The sequence below is a fragment of the Pongo pygmaeus genome, chromosome 1 (genome assembly GCF_028885625.2).
Source record: "Pongo pygmaeus isolate AG05252 chromosome 1, NHGRI_mPonPyg2-v2.0_pri, whole genome shotgun sequence".
In the NCBI taxonomy this organism is placed as follows: domain Eukaryota; kingdom Metazoa; phylum Chordata; class Mammalia; order Primates; family Hominidae; genus Pongo; species Pongo pygmaeus.
In genome coordinates, this window is record NC_072373.2 from 189,737,545 (window position 1) to 189,759,158 (window position 21,614).

Sequence of the window (21,614 nt, forward strand, 5' to 3'; positions counted from 1 at the left end):
ACTTGAAATGGCTACAAAATTCCTGATTTTGTTTTTCTAATTATGCTCTATTCAAATTCATGATTATCACCATCAGCAAGAAACTCTGCACAAGTAGGTGCTGCAAAGGACAGTGATATCTACCATTTTCCTCAGTCAAAAACTCCTTTCTTGATCGGGCACGGTGGCTCACACCTGTAATCCCAGCACTTTGGGAGATGAAGGCGGGTGGATCACCTGAGGTCGGGAGTTCGAGATCAGCCTGACCAACATGGAGAAACCGAGAAACCCCATCTCTACTAAAAATACAAAATTAGCCGGTTATGTGCCTGTAATCCCAGCTATTCTGGAAGCTGAGGCAGGAGAATCGCTTGAGCCTGGGAGGTGGAGGTTGCAGTGAGCCTAGATGGTGCCATTGCACTCCAGCCTGGGCAATAAGAGCAAAACTCCATCTCAAAAACAAACAAACAAACGAAAAACAACTCCTTTCTTGTCCTTAATAAAATAAGGATCCTCTGAATTGCACTTTAACCATGCAAATGTTGTCTAAATCTAATAGCTCTGCTTTTTTTTCTCTTTTTTTTTTGAGATGGTTTCTCACCCTGTCGCCGAAGCTGGAGTGCAGTGGCGTGATCTCAGCTCACTGCAACCTCCATCTCCCAGGTTCAAGCGATTCTCCTGCCTCGGCCTCCTGAGTAGCTGGGGCTACAGGCGCACACCACCATGCCCAGCTAATTTTTGTATTTTTAGCAGAGACAGGGTTTCGTCATGTTGGCCAGGCTGGTCTCGAACTCCTGACCTTAGGTGATCCATCTGCTTCAGCCTCCCAAAGTGCTGAGAGCAACAAGATGTATTGTCAAAGTTTCTTGTAATAATGTAAAGGGCTTTAGAATACAATAGCATTTTTTCCATGTCAAGTATTTTCAAATCATGATGAATTTTTTTTTCAACCATATGCAGATATTGCTCTAGTAGCCTTAATAATTTTTAATTTAGGATTCAAATAATAAGTTCAGCTTGGTTCACTGGTAAACCATTTGTAATTTCACTTTTGCAAAGGTGAATTTTATTCTTTAAATCCATAAATGCTGTTGGCACATATTAATATTGTGTGAGGGGTTCCCAAGACCATCCTCAGGCTTAAGGATTTGTTAGGACTCACAGAGCTCAGAAAAGCTGTTATACTCATGGGTTAAATTTATTACAATGAATGGATACAGATTAAAATCATAAAGGGGCTAGGCTCGTGCCTGTAATCCCAGCACTTTAGGAGGCCAAGGCAGACGGATCGCTTGAGGTCAGGAGTTCGAGACCAGCCTGGCCAACATGGCAAAACGCTGTCTCTACTAAAAATACATAAATTAGCCATGCGTGGTGGCACATACCTGTAATCCCAGCTACTCAGGAGGCCGAGGCTGGAGAATCGCTTGAACCAGGGAGGTGGAGGTTGCAGTGAGCCGAGATCGCGCCACTACACTCCAGCCTGGGCGACAGAGCGAGACTCTGTCTCAAAAACATAAATAAATAAATAAAATAATAAAGGGAAAACGTGCCTGGGAGAAGTCCAGGAGAAACCAAGCTCAAGGTTCTCATTGTCCTCCAGTGGAGACACATAGATAGCACCTAATTCTCCCAGCAATGATATTTGAAAACATGGATGAAGTGTTGCCGACCAGGGAATCTCAGCTAGCTTTGGTGTCTAGGATTTTTATGTATTTATTTTTATTTTTTATTTTTAAGACGGAGTCTTGCTCTGTCTCCCAGGCCGGAGTGCAGTGGCATGATCTTGGCTCACTGCAACCTCTGCCTCCCCGGTTCAAGTGATTCTCCTGCCTCAGCCTCCTGAATAACTGGGATTACAGGCGTGTGCCACCACTCCTGGCTAATTTTTTGTATTTTTGGGAGAGACAGGGTTTCATCATGTTGGTCAGGCTGGTCTTGAACCCCTGACCTCAAGTGATTCACCCAAACTCCGCCTCCCAAAGTGCTGGGATTACAGGCATGAGCCACCACACCCCACCGTGTTTTTAATTAAGGGTCAGTCACACAGGAATGCAGAACCTGCCGGGCTGATCTTAGCTCCTCAGTTTCCAACCCCCAGAGGTCAAATTGATAAAGTGTTGTTCAAGGCCTCAGCATACGAAAGCACTCTTATCCGACAGGATATTCCAAGGGCTCACAGGTGATCTTCCAGGAGCGGGTCAAGGGATGGGTCCTGAAGACCTTTGGCATGTGTAAGATTTGGGAACCCCAGGCAGTTAACCTTTTCTGCACAAATAGACTTTCATATGATTTTAAACTTTTGATTAGGATCATTCAGAGCATCAAAAATGCCAACTAAGTATGTCAGATTTTGAAGCCAATTACTATCTTTCAAAGAAGTTGCAAAGTAGGTTGGGTGTGGTGGCTCACACCTATAATCCCAGCACTGTGGGAGGCCAAGGCGGGAGGATCGCTTGAAGCTGGGAGTTCGAGACCATCTGGGGCCACATAGGGAGCTCTCATCTCTACAAAAAGTAAAAATTAGCCTAGCATGGTGGTATGCACCTGTAGTGCCAGCTACTCCAGAGGCTGAAGTGGGAGGATCACTTCAGCCTGGGAGGTCAAGGCTACAGTAAGCCATGATCATACTACTATCACCCAGCCTAGGGTAACAGAGCAAGACACTGTCTCAAAACAAACAAAAAAACACTGCAAAGTGAGGGTGACTCACAATTTTTTAATTTTATTTTTATTATTTTTTAAGCTCATAACTCCTTATTTTTAAATTATTATTTCTTAAACTCATATACTCTAGACAAAACTGTCCCTTTGGAGGATCATCCCATTTCTGTAGGACACAGCAGAGAATAATTTTATCATCTTATTTCTTCACACAAGGTTGAAAACATACATGGCTGAGAGGCTTGGATTTTAATTCAACATTTTTGATTACATCATCTATTGTGGAATTCAGATCTTTAAGGAAACCTTTATATTCAATAGCATGTCTGTGAATAAAAGAATGTGTGGTGAGGTTTGGGCTTCTGGTTAAATTTTTTTAAAAAAAGAATGTATTGCAGCTGGGTGCAGTGGCTCACGCCTGTAATACCAGCACTTTGGGAGGCCAAGGCGGGCAGATCATCTGAGGTCAGGAGTTTGAGACCAGCCTGGCCAACATGGTGAAACCCCGTGTCACGCACGTCTGTGTGAAGAGAGTCCACCAACAGGCTTTGTGTGAGCAACAGAGCTGTTTATTTCACTTGGGTGCAGGCAGGCTGAGTCCGAAAAAAGAGTCAGCAAAGAGTGGTGGGATTATCATTAGTTCTTATAGGTTTGGGATAGGCGGTGGATTTAGGAGCAATTTTTTGTGGGCAGGGGGTGGATCTCACAAAGTACATTCTCAAGGGCGGGGAGAATATTACAAAGTACCTTCTTAAGGGCGGAGGAATATCACAAAGTGCATTAGGAGAGTGTGTTGTCATAAAGTCAATCGATCAGTTAGGGTGGGGCAGGAACAGATCACAATGATGGAATGTCATCTTTTGTGGTTCCTCAGTTGCTTCAGGCCATCTGGATGTATACGTGCAGGTCACAGGGGATATGATGGCTTAGCTTGGACTCAGAGGCCTGACATCCCATATCTACTAAAATACAAAAATTAGTCAGGGTGGTGGCGCGCGCCTGCAATCCAAACTACTCAGGAGGCTGAGGCAGGAGAACTGCTTGAGCCTGGGAGGTGGAGGTTGCAGTGAGCTGAGATGGCACCACTGCACTCCAGCCTGGGTGACAGAGCAAGACTCCGTCTCAAAAAAAAAATGTATTGCTTAAATCTCAGGATTTTTTGGAATGATCTTGTGAAACCTTAATACCTTGTTGTGGTAGCCACCTGCTGCAAACACAGACTCATCCATTGTAGACACAGATCTTAGTCTATTCAAAATGCTCATTTAGGCCAGGCGCAGTGGCTCACACCTACAATCCCAACACTTTGTGAGGCTGAGGCGGGAGGATTGCTTGAGGCCAGGAGTTTGAAACCAGCCTAGGCAACATAGCAAGACCACATTTCTATTTTATAGATTTTTTTTTTTTTGCTAAAACAAAAAAGTACCAGATTCAAATAGAGACAATTTCAATCCTTCCACAAGGTGACTTAACTTCTTCACTCATAACCACTGATCTGACTTTTATCACTGTGGGTTAGATTTGCCTGTTCTAGGACTTTGCATCAATGGAATCATATAGTACGTACTATTTTTTTTGGCTTTTTTCTCTCAGTATCATGTTTGAGAAATCCATCTTTGTTGTTGCTTATGGCTAAAGTTTATTTCTTTTTATTGTTAAATAGTATTCCATTGTATGGATATACCACAATTTCTTTATTCATTCACCTGTTGAACATTTGGGCTGTTTCTAGTTTGGGGCTATAATGAATAAAGCTGCTACACACATGCTTGCACATGTCTTTTTGTGGGCATATGCACCAGTTGCTATTGAATGAATAGTTAGAACTGGAAACATTGGGTCAGAGTAGGTATATGTTAACTTTAGAAACCTTCTTTTTTTTTTTTGAAACAGGGTCTCATTCCCATTGCCCAGGCTGGAGTGCAGTGGTGCAATCACAGCTCACTGCAGCCCCAACTTTCCAGGCTGAAATGATCTTCCCACCTCAGCCTCCTGAGGAGCTGGGACTACAGGTGTGCACCACCACACCTGGCTAATTTTTGTATTTTTTGGTGGAGACAGGGTTTCATCGTGTTGCCCAGGCTAGTCTCCAACTCCTAGGCTCAAGTGATCTGCCCGCCTCGGCCTCCCAAAGTGCTGGGATTACAGGCGTGAGCCATCACACCGAGACCATTTTTTCATTTTTAAAAGCAAACAATAACTCATCCTGAAATTCCATCAAGAATCAAACTGTAGGTGTCCGGGCGCAGTGGCTCACACCTGTAATCCCAGCACTTTGAGAGGCCGAGGCGGGCAGATCACTTGAGGTCAGAAGTTTGAGACCAGCCTGGCCGACATGGCCAAACCCTGACTCTACTAAAAATACAAAAATTAGCTGGGCACTGTGGTGCATGCCTGTAATCCCAGCTACTTGAGAGGCTGAGGCAGGAGAATCACTTGAACCTGGGAGGTGGAGGCTGCAGTGAGCTGAGATCATGCCACTGCACTCCAGCCTGGGTGACAGAGCCAGACTCCATCTCAAAAATGAAAAATAAAAAAATAAAAAACAATCAAACAGTGTTCAATGTTAACATTAAAAATCAACAGACGCTCCCCCAATCAAGAAACAGCAATTGAGAAAATTAACAACATAACTCATTTTCTTTTCTTTCTTTTTTTTTTTTTTTGAGACAGAGTCTTGCTCTGTTGCCCAGGCTGGAGTGCAGTGGTGCGATCTTGGCTCACTGCAACCTCCACCTCCTAGGTTCAAGCAATTCTCCTGCCTCAGCCTCCCAAGTAGCTGGGACTACATGTGTGTGCTACTATGCCCTGCTAATATTTGTATTTTTAGTAGAGATGTGGTTTCACCATGTTGGTCAGGCTGGTCTTGAACTCCTGACCTCGTGATTTGCCTGCCTTGGCCTCCCAAAGTGCTGGGATTACAGGCGTGAGCCACCATGCCCTGCCCAAAATAACTCATTTTCTATAGGGAAACACATAACATTAAATAATAATATCCATACTTTTATGTTAGAAAAATAAGAGAAAATTATTAAGTTAAAGAAAAGCCAATATTTTATATGTACTTGCAAAACGAAGAAGAATTTATCAGTTGCAACTGATAAACAGATAAACAAATCATGACTAGGATCATAGTTAGACTATTCTGTGGAGTGTGGGACAATGTGGCCATGACAAAGTCTTTCTGGCGGCAAGTGCTTTGAATAAAATCTTAACCACCAAAATAATTATTACCTAATTCAGGAAGTTCATAGAGGAAGCTACCTAATAGTGTTCAAATATGTTTTGACTCTTGTCAATTTTTGAGTAGTTGAATAGGTCAACATGCTTGCGGCTCATTTATGGCATGCCAGTTAGAAAGCTCAGTCCTAACTAATAGAAATAGGGTTTCCAAGACAAAATACGTTATGTGGTCAAATAATTTTGGAGAATTCTGTGCTAAAGTTAAACTGCACATTGGATGCTGCAGGAATTCTCAGAACCCTTAAGATGCCAGTGCCCACTGGGATTTTTTTTTTTTTTTTTTTTTTTGGCCTTCAAATGGAAGTGGGCAAGGCACAAAAACATGTAGTTTCACGTAAACACAAATGCACGAAAAACATATATAAATACTCAACCTCACTCATAACTCGTATTCACAATAAAATAAGATAGGCCGGGTGTGGTGGCTCACGCCTGTAATCCCAGCACTTTGGGAGGCCGAGGTGGGTGGTGACACCTGAGGTCAGGAGTTCGAGACCAGCCTGACCAACATGGTGAAACCCTGTCTCTACTGAAAATACAAAAATTAGCTGGGCGTGGTGGCGCGCGCCTGTAATCCCAGCTATTTGAGAGGCTGAGGCAGGAGAATCACTTGAACCCGGGAGGTGGAGGTTGCAGTGAGCTGAGATCGCACCATTGCACTCCAGCCGGGGCAACAGAGTGAGACTCTGTCTCAAAACAACAACAACAACAACAAAAACCAGAAAGAAAACAAGATAGGATTTGTCACGTGGAAGATTGGCAAACTGGAAAAAGCTTTATAACGTCCAGTGCATTTGAGTGGGAACAGGTGTCTCACAGAATGTAGGAGGCTGTGTAGATCTATCTCTTTGGAGGGAGTATTGGTCAGGGATGATGCCCACTGGCATGTAACAGAAAGCCAGACTTCATCAAATAGAGATTTGTTAACTTTCAAAAAAAGATATTAAGTCTAGAGACAGGCGTCCCAGGCTAGTGCAGCCTCTCTGCAATATCACCAGGGTCTCAGGCCCCTCCACCATGCTTAGTACGAAGCTTTTACTCTCACATTTGCCTCATTGTGACCTCATGGTTACAAGATGACTGCTTTACCCCCAGCCTCGGGTTCACATTCCAGGCAAAAAGAAGGGAGTGGCAAGGAAGAAAATGTGGTGCCTCTATCAGGAAATGAATGCTTTCTTAGGTGCCTCCAGCTGACTTTTATTGACATTTGAGTACGTGGAACTGGCCACCCCTAGATGCAAGGAGAGCTGTGAATTTTTTAGCTCAGCACATTGCCTATTTGAGTGAAATCAGATATTGGTTTACCTGATCTGACCTCAGCTGACTATCTCTTCTCTTACGATTCTACTCCGACTTCTGTTCTTCAACCTCACTGACTTTCACAGGTACTGTTAGCATTTTACCCAGATCCTTTTAAGATCCCCTTTTCCTTCATGTTGTGTGTGCCCCCAACTTTGCTAAGCTTTTTCTCTTAACACTTAGTACTTAGTACCCAACACCTAGTACCTAGTACCTATGGCTCTTTGGATAGGGCGCTACTGGAGCCCACTTTGCCCAGAGGAAGTGCCTGAGAATTTACTTGAAAAAGCTCCCTGGGATAACCCTAGCCAGATGTTGATGGGAGGAGAGTTTGAAAGTCTCAGCAACATTGCCTTAGGTTGGAACAAACACTGAGGTGTAACTTACATGCCAGAGCTCCCCTTCCTACCCGACTCTACCTTACCCCAACCCGCCCCACCCCCGTGGGATCAGGCTGAGACTACCTTCCTCCGGATTTTGCATGAAATCACACGCTTGCTTGGCTTCCTCCTCTTCCCTGCCCTGCTTCCCCTACACCCTTGCTGGTTATTCCCCACCCTACCCCTAAGGGAGCACTAATCAATCACTTATACAGGAATCCTCTCAGAGTCTGCTTCCGGATCGCCTGACCTAAAACACCAGCCAACTTGCAGTTTCTAGAGCATGCTAAGCACGTTCCTATCACAAGGACTGCACGCTGCAGGAATACCTCCCCCCAGACACATGCACGGTTCACATCTGCACTTTGTTTGTGTCTTTGCTCAAATGCCACCTTATCAGTGAGTATTTTCTTTTTTCCTTTTTTTTTTTTAGACAAGTCTCGATTTGTCACCCAGGCTAGAGTACAGTGACGCTATCTTGGTTCACTGCAACCTCCACCTCCCGGGTTCATGCGATTCTCCTGCCTCAGCTTCCTGAGTAGCTGGGATTACAGGTGCGTGCCACCATGCCCAGCTTATTTGTGTATTTTTAGTAGAGAAAGGGTTTCACCATGTTGCCCAGGCTGGTCTCGAACTCTTGACCTCATGATCCACCTGCCTCGGCCTCCCAAAGTGCTGGGATTACAGGTGTGAGCCACTGCACCCGGCCATCAGTATTTTCTTAATCACACTGCCTGAAATAGAACCACTCCATCAACTTCTATCCTTTACCCCGCTTAATTTCTCTATGCCATTTAGCACGGCTTGTCTTAACAGTATTTAATACACAGTATTTTGTTTATTGTCATTCTCTCCTACCATAATATAAGCTCAGAGGCCAGGAACTTCATCTTGTTTTATTCTCCTCTGTATCATCTGCACTGGGATTGACTAATGCCTGCCAGAAGAAAGGCCTTGACCAGGTGTGGCGGCTCACCCAGAACTTTGGGAGGCCGAGGTAGGTGGATCACCTGAGGTCAGGAGTTTGAGACCAGCCTGACCAATATAGAGAGACCCCGTCTCTACTAAAAATACAAAATTAGCTGGGCATGGTGGCGCATGCCTGTAATCCCAGCTACTCAGGAGGCTGAGGCAGGAGAATCGCTTGAACCCGGGAGGCAGAGGTTGCAGTGAGCTGAGGTCATGCAATTGCACTCCAGCCTGGGCTTGAAACTCCATCAAAAAAAAAAAAAAAAAAGAAGAAGAAGAAGAAGAAAAAAGGCCTCAAGTATATTTGCTGGTTGAATAAATGATTGAATATCTAAAGATCTATGCAGACTTAGGTAGTAGACAGTGGGTTTTAGCTTTGAAGAGGGAAAACAGCTTTGTAGATTCCAGCATTTATTGATACACCAAAGCTGAGCCAGGAGCCCGAAGGAGCTCATAGTCTCAAGGAGGACCCAGACCCCATTCCGCAGTGGCCTGTGCACTAGGCTATACAGACACAAAGGAAGAAACAATCACTTCTGCCTGGGAGAATCCAGGAAGGCTTCATGGAAGAGGCCACATTTGACATTAAAAAGGACCAGTTTCTCCAGAGGAGAAGGTGGGGTTGCAGTCCTGTTAGGAATAGCTTGTAAGAAGGCATAAAGTCCATGACATGCCTGGTGTGGACAAATTAAAGAGTGCCTGAGGAGAGCCACAGGATACTGAAGGACAGAAAGCAAGAGAGTCACCAGAGGACAGCCAAGGACCTTGAATGCTGAGGTTTGTCCAGAAGGCAGTGGAGAGCCAAGTGCGGGGCTGAAGGTGGGAGAGGGGCAAAGGCGAGTAGGGTCAGAGCTGGGCTTTAGCAAGTTACTCCTGGTGGTGACATGGACGAGGTTGAGAGGGGAAAACCAGGGGCTGGGAGGTCGGTTGGGGTCTGCCTTGATGTCACCCATCTAATTTCAGCTCCCGGTGCAGAGTTGAGATGTTGGCACCAGAGGGCGCTCTGACCCAGAGCACGGCCCTCCTGCCATTCCCGGACTGCTCCTGCTGGGCACTCGCCTGGCGCTCTCGGAGACAGTTCCACCTCCAGCCGGGGCATGACCTGTGTGCTCAGCACACAGGCCTTGGGAAATCTTGTACATTACGTCTTGTTATTTGACTTTGTCTTTCCATGTAATGGCTGAGACTGTGAGGTGCTGCTGGAGGTGCAGTGGGGGAACAAATAGGCAAGATCCCTGCTGTCCTAGAGCATGTGGTCTAAGCCAGCGGTTCTCAAAGTGTGTTCCCCGGGTCAGGAGGCCTGGCATCTCCTGTGAATGTGTAGACTCAGATTCTCGGGACCCACTGCAGACCTGCTGAATCAGACACTGGGGCCCGTGGCCAGCGATCTCTGTTCTAACAAGCCCCTCTGGTGATTCTGATGGTGTCAAGGGTGAGAGTTGCTGGTCTAAGAAAACACTGCACACTATAGCAAGTGCCTTCAAAGGACGATCCAGCAAGCTGCCGAAAGGCACTGACTCAAGGGAGCCAAGGGCCAAGCACAGAAGCCTTCCTGGAGGCAGTGTCTAGGAGTCAACCAGATAAAAAAGGGAGAGAAAGTCATTCTAAAAAGACAGAACAGGCTGGGTGCAGTGGCTCACACCTGTAATCCCAGCACTTTGGAAGGCCAAGGTGGGAGGATTGCTTGAACCCAGAAGTTTGAGACCAGACTGGGCAACATGGCAAGACACTGACTCCTAAAAAAAAAAAAATTTTTTTTTTAAATTAGCCTGGCAGGGTGGCTGGTGTCTGTGGTCCCAGCTACTCTGGAGGCTAAGTTGGGAGGATTGCTTGAGCTCAGGAAGTTGAGGCTGCAGTGAATCATATTCTCACCACTGCACTCCAACCTGGGCTAACAGAGTGAGATCCTGTCTCAATCAGTCAATCAATCAGTTCAAAAAGAGAGAACTGTGCCAAGACCCAGAAGTAGGAGAGCTTAGTCTCTTATTGAACTCCAGCTTGAAGGGACCTGACACAGGGGCTCAGCCTTTGTCCTACAAAGTTCGCTCTTGTGACTTCTAAGTATGGTCTCATGTTTTCTTCTCTTTAAATTTTTTTATTGTTTTTAGTTGACCTTAAATACTCTCCTATCCAAGAGGTTTCATGTTTTAAAAGACGTTGTTATCCTGGGCAATCTAGTGAGAGCCCGTCTCTATAAAAAACAAAAATTAAAAAAAAAATTACCTGGGCGTGGTTGCTTGCACCTGTACTGCAAATACTCAGGTGAGGTAGGAGGATTGCTTGGGCTCAGGAGGTCGAGGCTGCAGCCTGGGCAACAAAGCGAGACTCCATCCCTATTTGAAAAAAAGACATCGTCTTCCAAACAAGCTGCCCTAAATAATTAATCATTCATTTATTTCCTACTATTATGAATCTATCTATCTATCTATCTATCTATGTATCTATCTATCTATCTATCTATCTATCTATCTATCTATCTAGCTCCTATCAGAGTTTTTGATTAGCATGAGATGTTCAGACTCCCTATTCTGCATTAATCATTATAGCAACTACTATTTGCGGAGGGCTGACTCTGGGCCAGCCTCCGTGCCAAGTGCTTTACATGTGCTAGCTCATTCAATCGCCACTAGAAACCTCTGAGTGGGGTCTTATCACCCCCATTTTACTTAGGAGAAAACTGACACCCAAAAGAGGCTAAGTCACTTGCTCAAAGGCACGTGACTGACTGTGGTCTAACCCTGGCCCGTCTTCCTGTAGAGTGGACTTGATTCAAACGCTTCTCTGTTCCTTGGGAGTGATGGAGTTCCAGCCCAAAAGAAAGATACCTGGTCCATCAGCACATAGAGTTTCATCCTGAGCAAATGCTTACGCATTCTTGTTATGCATTTAGAAGTCCTAATATAGCTCATGGTACCCATTCTATCTTCAGAGTTCCCTAGGGTTCTGGGTTCCAGGTCAGAATCACTAAGCTAGTCCAGCCTTTTATCTCTCCTCCTGCCATACTCAACATACAGATAAGAATGTGGAAGCCCAAGGAGGGGCAGTGAAGTCGAGGCAGCCTTCCAGGAACCCCCTCAAAGGATCCCCTCATGTCATAAAACTAGAAAAGACCTTCCTCAGCCAGGCACGGTGGCTCACGCCTGTAATTCCAGCACTTTGGGAGACCAAGACGAGAGGATTGCTTGAGCTCAGGAGTTCAAGACCAGCCTGAGCAACATAGTGAGACCCTGTTTCTACAAAAGATTTTTTCTTCTCTTTTCTTTTTTTAAAAAATTTCCAACATTTATTTTAAGCTCAGGGATACAGGTGCAGCATGTGCAGGTTTGCTACATAGGTAAACGTGTGCCATGTTGGTTTCCTGCACAGATCATCCCGTCACTCAGGTATTAAGTCCAGCATCCGTTAGCTTTTCTTCCTGTTGCTCTCCCTTCTCCCACCTCCCACCCTCCGACAGGTCCTAGTGTGTGTTGTTGCCCCCCCATCATGTGTCCATGTGTTAACATAATGCAGTTCCCACTTGTAAGTGAGAACATGCAGTATTTGGTTTGCTGTTTCTGCATTAGTTTGCTGAGGATAATGGCTTTGAGCTCCATCCATGTCCCTGCAAAGGACATGATCTCTCTCTCTTTTTTTTTTTTTTGTTTGAGATGCAGTCTCACTTTGTCTCCCAGGCTGGAGTGCAGTGGTGCGACCTCAGCTCACTGCAAACTTTGCCTCCCGGATTCAAGTGATTCTCCTGCCTCAGCCTCGCGAGTACCTGGGATTACAGGTGCCCACCACTACACCCAGCTAATTGTTTGTATTTTTAGTAGTGACGGGGTTTCACCATATTGGCTAGGCTGGTCTTGAACTCCTGATCTCGTGATTCACCCACCTCGGCCTCCCAAAGTGCTGGGAGTAAGTACAGGCATGAGCCACCATGCCCAGCTGATCTCATTCTTTTTTATGGCTGCATAGTATTCCATGGTTCTACAAAATATTTTTAAAAAATTAGCTGGGTATGGTGGCACACACCTGTAGTTCTAGCTGCTTGGGAGGCTGGGGCAGGAGGATAGCTTGAACCCAGGAGGTAGAGGCTGCTATGAGCCATGATTGCGCCGGTACACTCCAGCCTAGGTGACAGAGCAAGACCCTGTCACAAAAAAAAAAAAAAGAAAAAGAAAAAAGAAAAAAAAAGAAAAGAAAAAGGAAAATAAAGAAAAGAGCTCCTTGGTCCTTGCGTCATTTTCCCTGTCTCCTCCCTTTGCCCTCCCTCCTTACCTCAGTCCCTGGCTTCCTTCCTTCTCAAGCTTCTAGTGAGCCCCTGCTCTGTGCCAGGCCCCTGGTGCTGGGGACACAGGGACAAACAAGTACTTCTTGCCATTCTTTCCATTTCTTTTGGGCTGTAGCACGGTGCCGCACATGCTATATTATTATGTTATCTCCACCACAAATGCTGTTTCCACCAGATGTCATCAGTGGCAACATGATCTACAGTCTCACCCACTGGCATTGCAGGATGTATTCTATACAGCATAGCCCGCACCCACCTCCCCACCCCTCCAACCCTACCTACCTCTGCCCTCCTTCCTAAAAAGGGCAGATGCCATTTCCATTAGCCCTGTAGGGGGCACTGTCTGCCTTCTCCCTTTCTAAAAAAGGACCAGCTGGTAGACAGACTTCGTGTATCTGCCTTTTCTCCTTCATGCTTTCCTGCCATTGGTGACTCATTGCTAATCAATTTTCTCTCTTCCTTGTGCCAGTTTTATAGCCAGGCTTCGCCATCTGCCTGGTGGGCGAGTTATGTTAGTCTGTGTTTGTGTTAATAAATTAGCTCGGGTAACATTATCTGTGCTGGCTGCTAGGAATACAGACAACAGTTAGCCCTGGTGTCTGCCCTAGGGAAGCTCACAGTATGGGGTGGGAAGGGGAGGCTGCTATTCCCGCACTCTGCAAAAGGGCTGCTGGATAGTGTCGCTTTATTGTTAAGGGTGGGCCTGCACTGCATTTAGGGCATGTTTACTATGCTGCAGCGAGCCCTGGGCAACACAAGGGCCCCTTTGGCTCTCTTAGCTCTGAAAGGAAGCCAGGAGTCTTGGTGGGAAACCTCTAATAGCCAGGGGAGGGAAACGTGGTCCGGGAGAAAACCCTGTTTGTTAGCAGTCTGGGAGTCATCTGTCCTTCCAGGCCGACTTTTAGTAACCATAACATCAGTTAAAATAATTTTTTTTTTTGACACGAAGACTTGCTCTACCGCCCAGGCTGGAGTGCAATAGTGGGAGCTCGATCTACTGCAACTTCTGCCTCCTGGGTTCAAGCAATTCTGCCTCAGCCTCCTGAGTAGCTGGGATTACAGGTGCGTGCAACCATGTCCAGCTAATTTTTGTATTTTTAGTACAGATGGAGTTTCACCATGTTGGCCAGACTGGTCTCAAACTCCTGACCTCAAGTGATCCGTCTGCCTTGACCTTAAAATAATTTTTAATAAAGATGATTTTTAACATTGTTACAAAAGTAGTAATGTGCTCAATGAAAAAATTTCAGTGATAGAGAAATAAAATGAATTTCAATCTTTGCCTTCAGTCTATCTCACTGTTAACACTTCAGTATGTTAATTTCCAGGTATACATAATAGATATTATAATCATATAGATACATATGTGTATGTGTTTTTATATACAAATGTATGTGGAAAGAACTAGAGAGATTATTTTCTTTCTTTTTTATTTTTTTATTTTTTGAGACGGAGTTTCACTCTTGTTGCCCAGGCTGGAGTCCAATGATGTGATCTCAGCTCACTGCAACCTCTGTCTCCCGGGTTCAAGCCATTCTCATGCCTCAGCCTCCCGAGTAGCTGGGATTACAGGCATGTGCCACCATGCACAGCTAATTTTTGTATTTTTAATAGAGACGGGATTTTGCCATGTTGGCCAGGCTAGTCTTAGAACTCCTGACCTCAGGTAATCCACCCACCTCGGCCTCCCAAAGTGCTGGGATTACAGGCATGAGCCATTGTGCCTGGCCAAGAGATCATTTTCAAAATATAAATAAAAATATAATAAAATATTAGGCCGGTCGTGGTGGCTCACACCTGTAATCCCAGCACTTTGGGAGGCTGAGGAGGGTGGATCACCCGAGGTCAGGAGTTTGAGACCAGCCTAGCCAACATGGTGAAACCCCGTCAAATCCTGTCTCTACTAAAAATACAAAATATTAGCTGGGTGTGATGGCACGCGCCTGTAATCCCAGCTACTTGGGAGCCTGAGGCATGAGAATCGCTTGATGAGATGGAGGTTGCAGTGAGCTGAGATCGCGCCCCTACACTCCACCCTGAAGGTTAGAGCAAGTCTCTGTCTCAAAAAAAAAAGTATATATATATATAATATTAAACATATAAAAATACCTGTTATAACATGTTATCTATATAATAATATATCTTATAGATATATAATATACCTGTTATTCAAATTGCTTTGTCTTCCAAACGGAGAACTAAGATGTGCCCGTCTTTCCATGTTGGCAGGTGTAGATGGATCTTCCTCATTCTTTTTATCAGCTGTATAGTATGGACATACCATGAAGTACCCAATTCTCTGGCGATACACATGCAATTCCTGTCTTTTGTTATTATAAACAATGCTGCAAAGAACCCCTATATATTTCTCTTTGCTCACTTTTGCCATTATTTCAATAAAATAAATTCTCAAAGGTGGAATGGATTTGGTCAAAGGGCACATAAATATAAAGTTCTGATGAAATAGATGAATTTCTTTCCAAAAATAATGTTGCAATTTGCATTTGCCCCAGGAGTGATGAGAGACCAACTGACACTCTCCCCAGCACTGGGTGCCTTTTAATTTTTGCAGTCTGATACATGAAATATATTATCCCATTGTTGTTTTCATTTGGATTTCTGTGGAGTCAAACATCTCTTCCTGAGTTGATTGGCCATTTGAATGTCATCTTCTATAAAGTGTATTTTCCCATGTCGTTTGTCTATTTTTCTTTTCTTTTCTTTTTTTGAGACAGAGTCTCACTCTATTGTCCAGGCTGGAGTGCAGTGGTGTGATCTTGGCTCACTGCAACTTCCTCCTTCCAGGGTCAAGTGATTCCCCTGCCTCAGCCTCCCAAGTAGCTGGGGCTACAGGCGCCCACCACCATGCCTGGCTAATTTTTGTATTTTTGGTAGAGACAGGGTTTTACCATGTTGCCTAGGCTGGTCTTGAACTACTGACCTCAACTGAACCACCTGCCTAGGCCTCTGTAAGTGTTGGGATTACAGGTATGAGCCACCACGCCTGGTTATATTTTTCTTACTCATGGTTTTCTTCCTTCCTTTGTACTTTTTAAATCTTTTAAAATAATTAATTAATTTTTTTTTTTTTTTGAGGCAGAGTCTCACCCTGTTGCCCAGGCTAGAGTACAATGGCGTGATCTCGGCTCACTGCAACCTCCACCTCCCAGGTTCAAGTGATTCTCCTGCCTCACCCTTCCAAGTAGCTGGGGTCACAGGTGTGTGCCACCACACCAGGCTAATTTTTTGTGTCTTCAGTAGAGATGGGGTTTCACCATGTTGGCCAGGCTGGTCTCGAACTCCTGACCTTGTGATCTGCCCGCCTTGGCCTCCCAAAGTGCTGGGATTACAAGTGTCAGCAACTGCACCTGGCCTGTACTTTTTTTTTCTTTTTAAGTTGATTTGTAGGAGGTCTTTGCATATCAGGTTATTAGCTCTCATCTGCCATGTGGAAAGCAAATCAGTATTTTTTATAGTTTAGTGTTTGTCATTTGCCTTGCATATGTTTTTTCCCCCTTCAGAAGTTTAAAAATATTTATGTAGTAAGATCTGTCCATCTTTTCCTTGATAACTTCTGGGATTTGTGTCATATTTTAGAAAGATTTTCTCCACTCCATGATTAGGAAAACATTCTCTGATATTTTCTTCTAGCATGTTTATGGTTTTGTTTTTTACCAATGCATACTTAATCCATCTGGAATTTATTTCAGTGCATGCAGTAAGTTAGAGATTCAGTTTGCTTTTTTTCCAGATGGCTCATCAACCTGTAGTTTCCCCTTACATATGTGAAATGCCACCCTTATCATACACCAGATTTTCTTATGTGTTTTGGTCTATTTGTGAATTCAATTCCACTCTACTTTTTGTCTTCAGTGTCTGAGCTAACACGCTTTAATTATCGTAACTTTGAACATGCTCATAATCTTTTCCAAACCTTTCTCACTATAATAGCAACAAATCTCCTGAGAAGCTGCACACCCTTTCTTTGGCTCTGTTAATGTCTCTACAATGAGGTCAAACCGTCTCCTCAAGGTGACTGTAAATCTTTCTGCCCACTTTCCTTTGTTTATTCCACACTGCGCACCTGCTCTGTGTCTTGGCTGTGTGGGATCAGGAGAGACAGAGGGAACAACACAGATGCAGACCCAGCTTTACATGCTGACTTCAGTGATTAACCCTCAAGGCCACTGCAATTTTCATGATGACAAGTTCAGGGACACTGAACTTGCTCCCAGGGACTCTCCTGGAAACCATGCCCAGATCTCATTGCTTTCGGATGCCCTCGAGCCATGGCTCAGCCAAGGCCAGTGGTAACAGAGCCAAAAGAAGTTAAATTTTAAATAAACCTGACTTCCTCTCCAACATTGTTAGAGAAACCCTGATCCAGTTCATTCTGTTCCCATTAGATAAGAAAAAGCCAAAAAAGATGCAGTCATTGGGAACTGTGGTATGCTGTGAGCTTTTGGAAATAGATTCTTTCTTTCTTTCCTTCTTTCTTTCTTTCTTCCTTTCTTTCTTTCTTTCTTTCTTTCTTTCTTTCTTTCTTTCTTTCTTTCTTTCTTTCTTTCTTTCTCACCTTTGTTTTTTTCTGGAAGGGAAGAAAATGGAAGAAAGACTCGTGAGAAGGCTATCTTGTCTGGAAATGGTCTTTGAAGCTCAGCAGTGAGAAGACAGCATAGTATGGATCTGGTCCTGTGACCTTGAGCATGTCATTGAACGTCTCTGGACCCCATTTCACAAACATTCAGGCCCAACAAATAGGCGTTGTGCCAGAAGCTTTATTTATGTACAGTCTTATTGGATCCTCAGAACATTCTTATGAGGTAGAATCATTACTCCCTGGTTTACGCACAAGAATACCAAGATTCAAAAGGGAAATAGACAGTATGCCTGAGGCCACTTATTTGGAAGGAGCAGAGCCAGCACAGGGTGCTTCTCCCTGTTACTGGGCAGAGTAGCGGGGGTGGGGTGGGGCAGGGTTTGTCACCCCTGCCAGGAATCAGGACCCACGATGAAGCTACAGCCATTAAGACAGTACGGTATCCACATAGGGACAGACACATTGACCCCTGACAAGGAGTAGAGAGACCAGAATCAGATCCACATATATGTGGTATATATATATGTGGCAGGAGTGGCCTATCACAGTGAAGAAAGGGAGGATGGGCCAATAAACAGAGCTGAAAAAATTACTTCACAACATAAACAAAGGTCCACACTAGATGGTTTAAGGACTTAAATTTCAAAAATAAAACTTTAAAACTATTAGTAGAAAATATAGGTGGAGTGCCTGTGGTCCCAGCTACTCGGGAGGCTGAGGTGGGAGGATGACCTGAGCCCAGGGAGGTTGAGGCTACAGTGAGCCATGATCATACCACTGCACTCTAGTCTAGGGGACAGAGCAAGCCCCTTAAAAAAACAAAACAAAACAAAACAAAACTTCTACAATTCAGTAAGAAAGAAAAATGGACACAAAAGGTATGAGCAGGAGTTTTTTGTTTTTGTTTTTTGTTTTGAGACAGAGTTTTGCTCTTGTTGCCCAGGCTGGAGTGCAATGGCACAATCTCGGCTCATCACAACCTCCACCTCCTGGGTTCAAGTGATTCTCCTGCCTCAGCCTCCCAAGTAGCTGGGATTACAGGCACGCGCCACCACGCCTGGCTAAGTTTTTGTATTTTTAGTAGAGACGGGGTTTCTTCATGTTGGTCAGGCTGATCTCGAGCTCACGACCTCAGGTGATCCACCCCCCTCAGCCTCCCAAAGTGCTGGGATTACAGGCGTGAGCCACCATGCCTGGCCGAGCAGGCATTTAAGAGAAGAAACACATATAGCCAGTAAGTTTAAAGAGATGTCAAACGTTGTTAGTGATCAGGAAAATGCAAACCAAGGCTCAGTGAAACACCATTTTACATCCATTCAATTTGCAACAGTTTAAAGTTTGATAATATGGAGTGTTGGAAGGATGTAGAGCTCCAGGATCTCTTGCACATTGCTGGTGGGAATTTAAATTGGTGACACCATTATGGAAAAGTCTGGCATAATCTTCTAAAACCAAACATTCTTATAGCTTATGACCCAGCAGTTTTACCCTAGCTGCGCTGTCCATTCAGTAAAACTGGAAACCATCTGGGATCAGTTGCATTTGCTCATAATTATTAATTCCCTCTTCACCTTGCTAGGCCTCTTTGTTGGAAAAAGACCCTTTCCTAGCAGAGCTGCAGCTGACTTTTGGCCTCACAGAATGAGAACTAGAAATAAATGTTTGCTACAATAAGCCATTAAAGTATTGGGGTTGTTTTTTTCCTGTAGGAAAGGATGAAAACACAAGCTATGCTAAATGGGATAGGACAGTGATGAATAGACCTTGATACGCTCATGTATGGTACACAATAGACAGCAATCAAGATGAATGAACTGCACGGACATGCCTCAGATATGAATTAATCTTGCCAATCTAATAGTAACCGAGAAAAGTAGATCTCAAAAGATTATAGGCTGGGCACAGTGGCTCACGCCTGTAATCCCAGCACTTTGGGAGGCTGAGGTGGGCAGATCACAAGGTCAGGAGTTTGAGACCAGCCTGGACAACGTAGTGAAACCCCGTAGTCTCTACTAAAAATACAAAAAATTAGCTGAGCGTGGTGGTGTGCACCTGTAATCCCAGCTACTCGGGAGGCTGAGGCAGGAGAATCGCTTGAACCCGAGAGGCAGAGGTTGCAGTGAGCTGAGATTGTGCCACTGCACTCCAGCCTGGGTGACAGAGCAAGACTCCGTATCTGGGGGGGAAAAAAAGATTATATTATTTCGCGAAGTTAAAAATGACTAACATTAAAAGTACTCTTTTGAGCCTTTGAGCAACAGCAACACAAGATGGTAGCCAATTTATGAAAATAGAATATGCAGCTATGAAAATAGAATATGGACCTAAATACTCCACAGCACCTCCCTTTGTAAGATTTGTAACAAAAATTAATAAGAATGGAGTTAGTAGTTCTAATGGAGTGGTGGACCAAGAACCTTATTAGTGCTAGCAAAATGGCAGAATCCATGTAACATCAAAGTTGTCCTGCAAGAGCTTCAGCGCCTAAAGATGTCTAGTGAAAACATGAAACTCCCTCAAGCCGCCTGAAGGACAGCATTACAGCAATTATCCAAAAGGAAAACGACAGGCCCTCTTCCTTCCCCCTGGAGTTTGCTTTAAAAGACTTCATTTTCCACAGTAGTAAATTTTCTAGATACATCTCGTAGACCTGAAAGTACAGGAAAAGAAGCTCATTCAAAGGAAATTTATCTTAAGATACCGTAAATGATACTAATTTTTGTCCATTTGAAACATATAAGTTGTGCTATAACCAAAAATGTACTCTTAAGGAATACATATTATTGCAAGAAATTATAACAAGGAAAATGAGAATGGTGAGCGGACAGGACCCAGGCTGATGGGGACCTGGTGCCAGGGAAGGAAGGCTGACTCATCCATGAAGCACCATAGGCACCGTGCCTAGGGCCCACAATACTTTTAGGGGTCCATGAAAATGTGTTTTTTGTTTTGTTTTGTTTTGCTTTTTGAGACAGAGTCTCACTCTGTCGCCCAGGCTGGAGTGCAGTTGTGCTATCTTAGCTCACTGCAACCTCTGCCTCCTGGTTCAAGCGATTCTCGTGCCTCAGCCTCCCGAGTAGCTGGAACTACAGACACGCGCCACCATGCCCGACTAATTTTTAATTTTTGCATTTTTTGTAAAGACGGGGCCTTGCTATGTTGCCCAGGCTGGTCTCGAACTCCTGAGCTCATTATCCACCTGCCTCAGCCTCCCAAAGTGCTGGGATTACAGAAGTGAGCCATCACACCCTGCCATTATTATTATCTTTTTAATCAGAAGAAACTAATGAACTTTTTGGTTCAAAGAAAATGTTTTACTATATAACATCATATTCTTTATTACCAATGCAATCATAAAATATATGTATACATATATATTTTTGTACACGTGTGGTATACATATATATTTTTGTGCACGTGTATATGTGTGTTTAGGAAGAGGCCCACAAAAGCAAAATGTCCAGGATCTATGCTGCAGGGGATGCATGTATGGTTATTTGTACCTAAAAAGTCAAGGTACTAGCTTTGGTTTGGGGTGAGATGTTACATTATTATTATTTGTTTGTTTTGGAGAAGTGGTCTTGCTCTAAGCCCCAGGCTGGAGAGCAGTGGCACAATCATGGCTCACGCAGCCTTAACCTCTCAGGCTCAAGCTATCCTCCCACCTCGGCCTCCCAGGTATCTAGGACTACAGGCCTGTGACACTCTGCCCAGCTAATTTTTTCTGTTTTTTGTAGAGGGGAGGATCTCCCTATGTTGCCTGGGCTGGTCTCAAAATCCTCAAGCAATCCTCCTACCTTGGTGTCCCAAAGTGCTGGAATTATGGGCATGAGCCACTACCAGGGCTGGCCTCTTTTTTTCTTTTCTTTTTTCTCTTTTTTTTCAGAGACAAAGTGTTTTTAGAGACAGGGTCTCACTTTGTCACCCAGGCTGGAGCGCATTGGCACAATCACAGCTCACTTCAGCCTCGAACTTCTGGGTTCAAACAATCCTTCCATCTCAGCCTCACAAGTAGCTAGGAATATAGGCTCATGCCAACACATCCAACTAATTTGTTATTATTTTTTGTAGTGATAGGGTCTCCCTATGTTGCCCAGGCTGGTCTTGAACTCCTGGGCTCAAGCCATCCTCCTGCCTCAGCCTCCTAAAGTGTTAGGCTTACAGGCATAAGCCACCGTGCTGGCCCTGGACCTGTTATGAATGTGCC

General features: G+C 44.5%; 1 long non-coding RNA gene and 1 pseudogene across 1 annotated transcript; one reads left to right on the forward strand and one right to left on the reverse strand.

The window, feature by feature from the left end:
* Positions 1–3,317: 3,317 nt before the first annotated feature.
* Positions 3,318–15,134, reverse strand: LOC129039222 (uncharacterized). Its single transcript, XR_008503289.1, has 3 exons — positions 14,970–15,134; positions 10,758–10,867; positions 3,318–3,602 (listed from the first exon to the last, which is right to left on the reverse strand). It is a non-coding gene; the product is annotated as an uncharacterized LOC129039222 (long non-coding RNA).
* A 1,962-nt stretch (positions 15,135–17,096) lies between these two features.
* LOC129006192 (ubiquitin-conjugating enzyme E2 variant 1-like) lies at positions 17,097–20,030 on the forward strand (annotated as a pseudogene).
* The last annotated feature ends 1,584 nt before the right edge of the window (positions 20,031–21,614 follow it).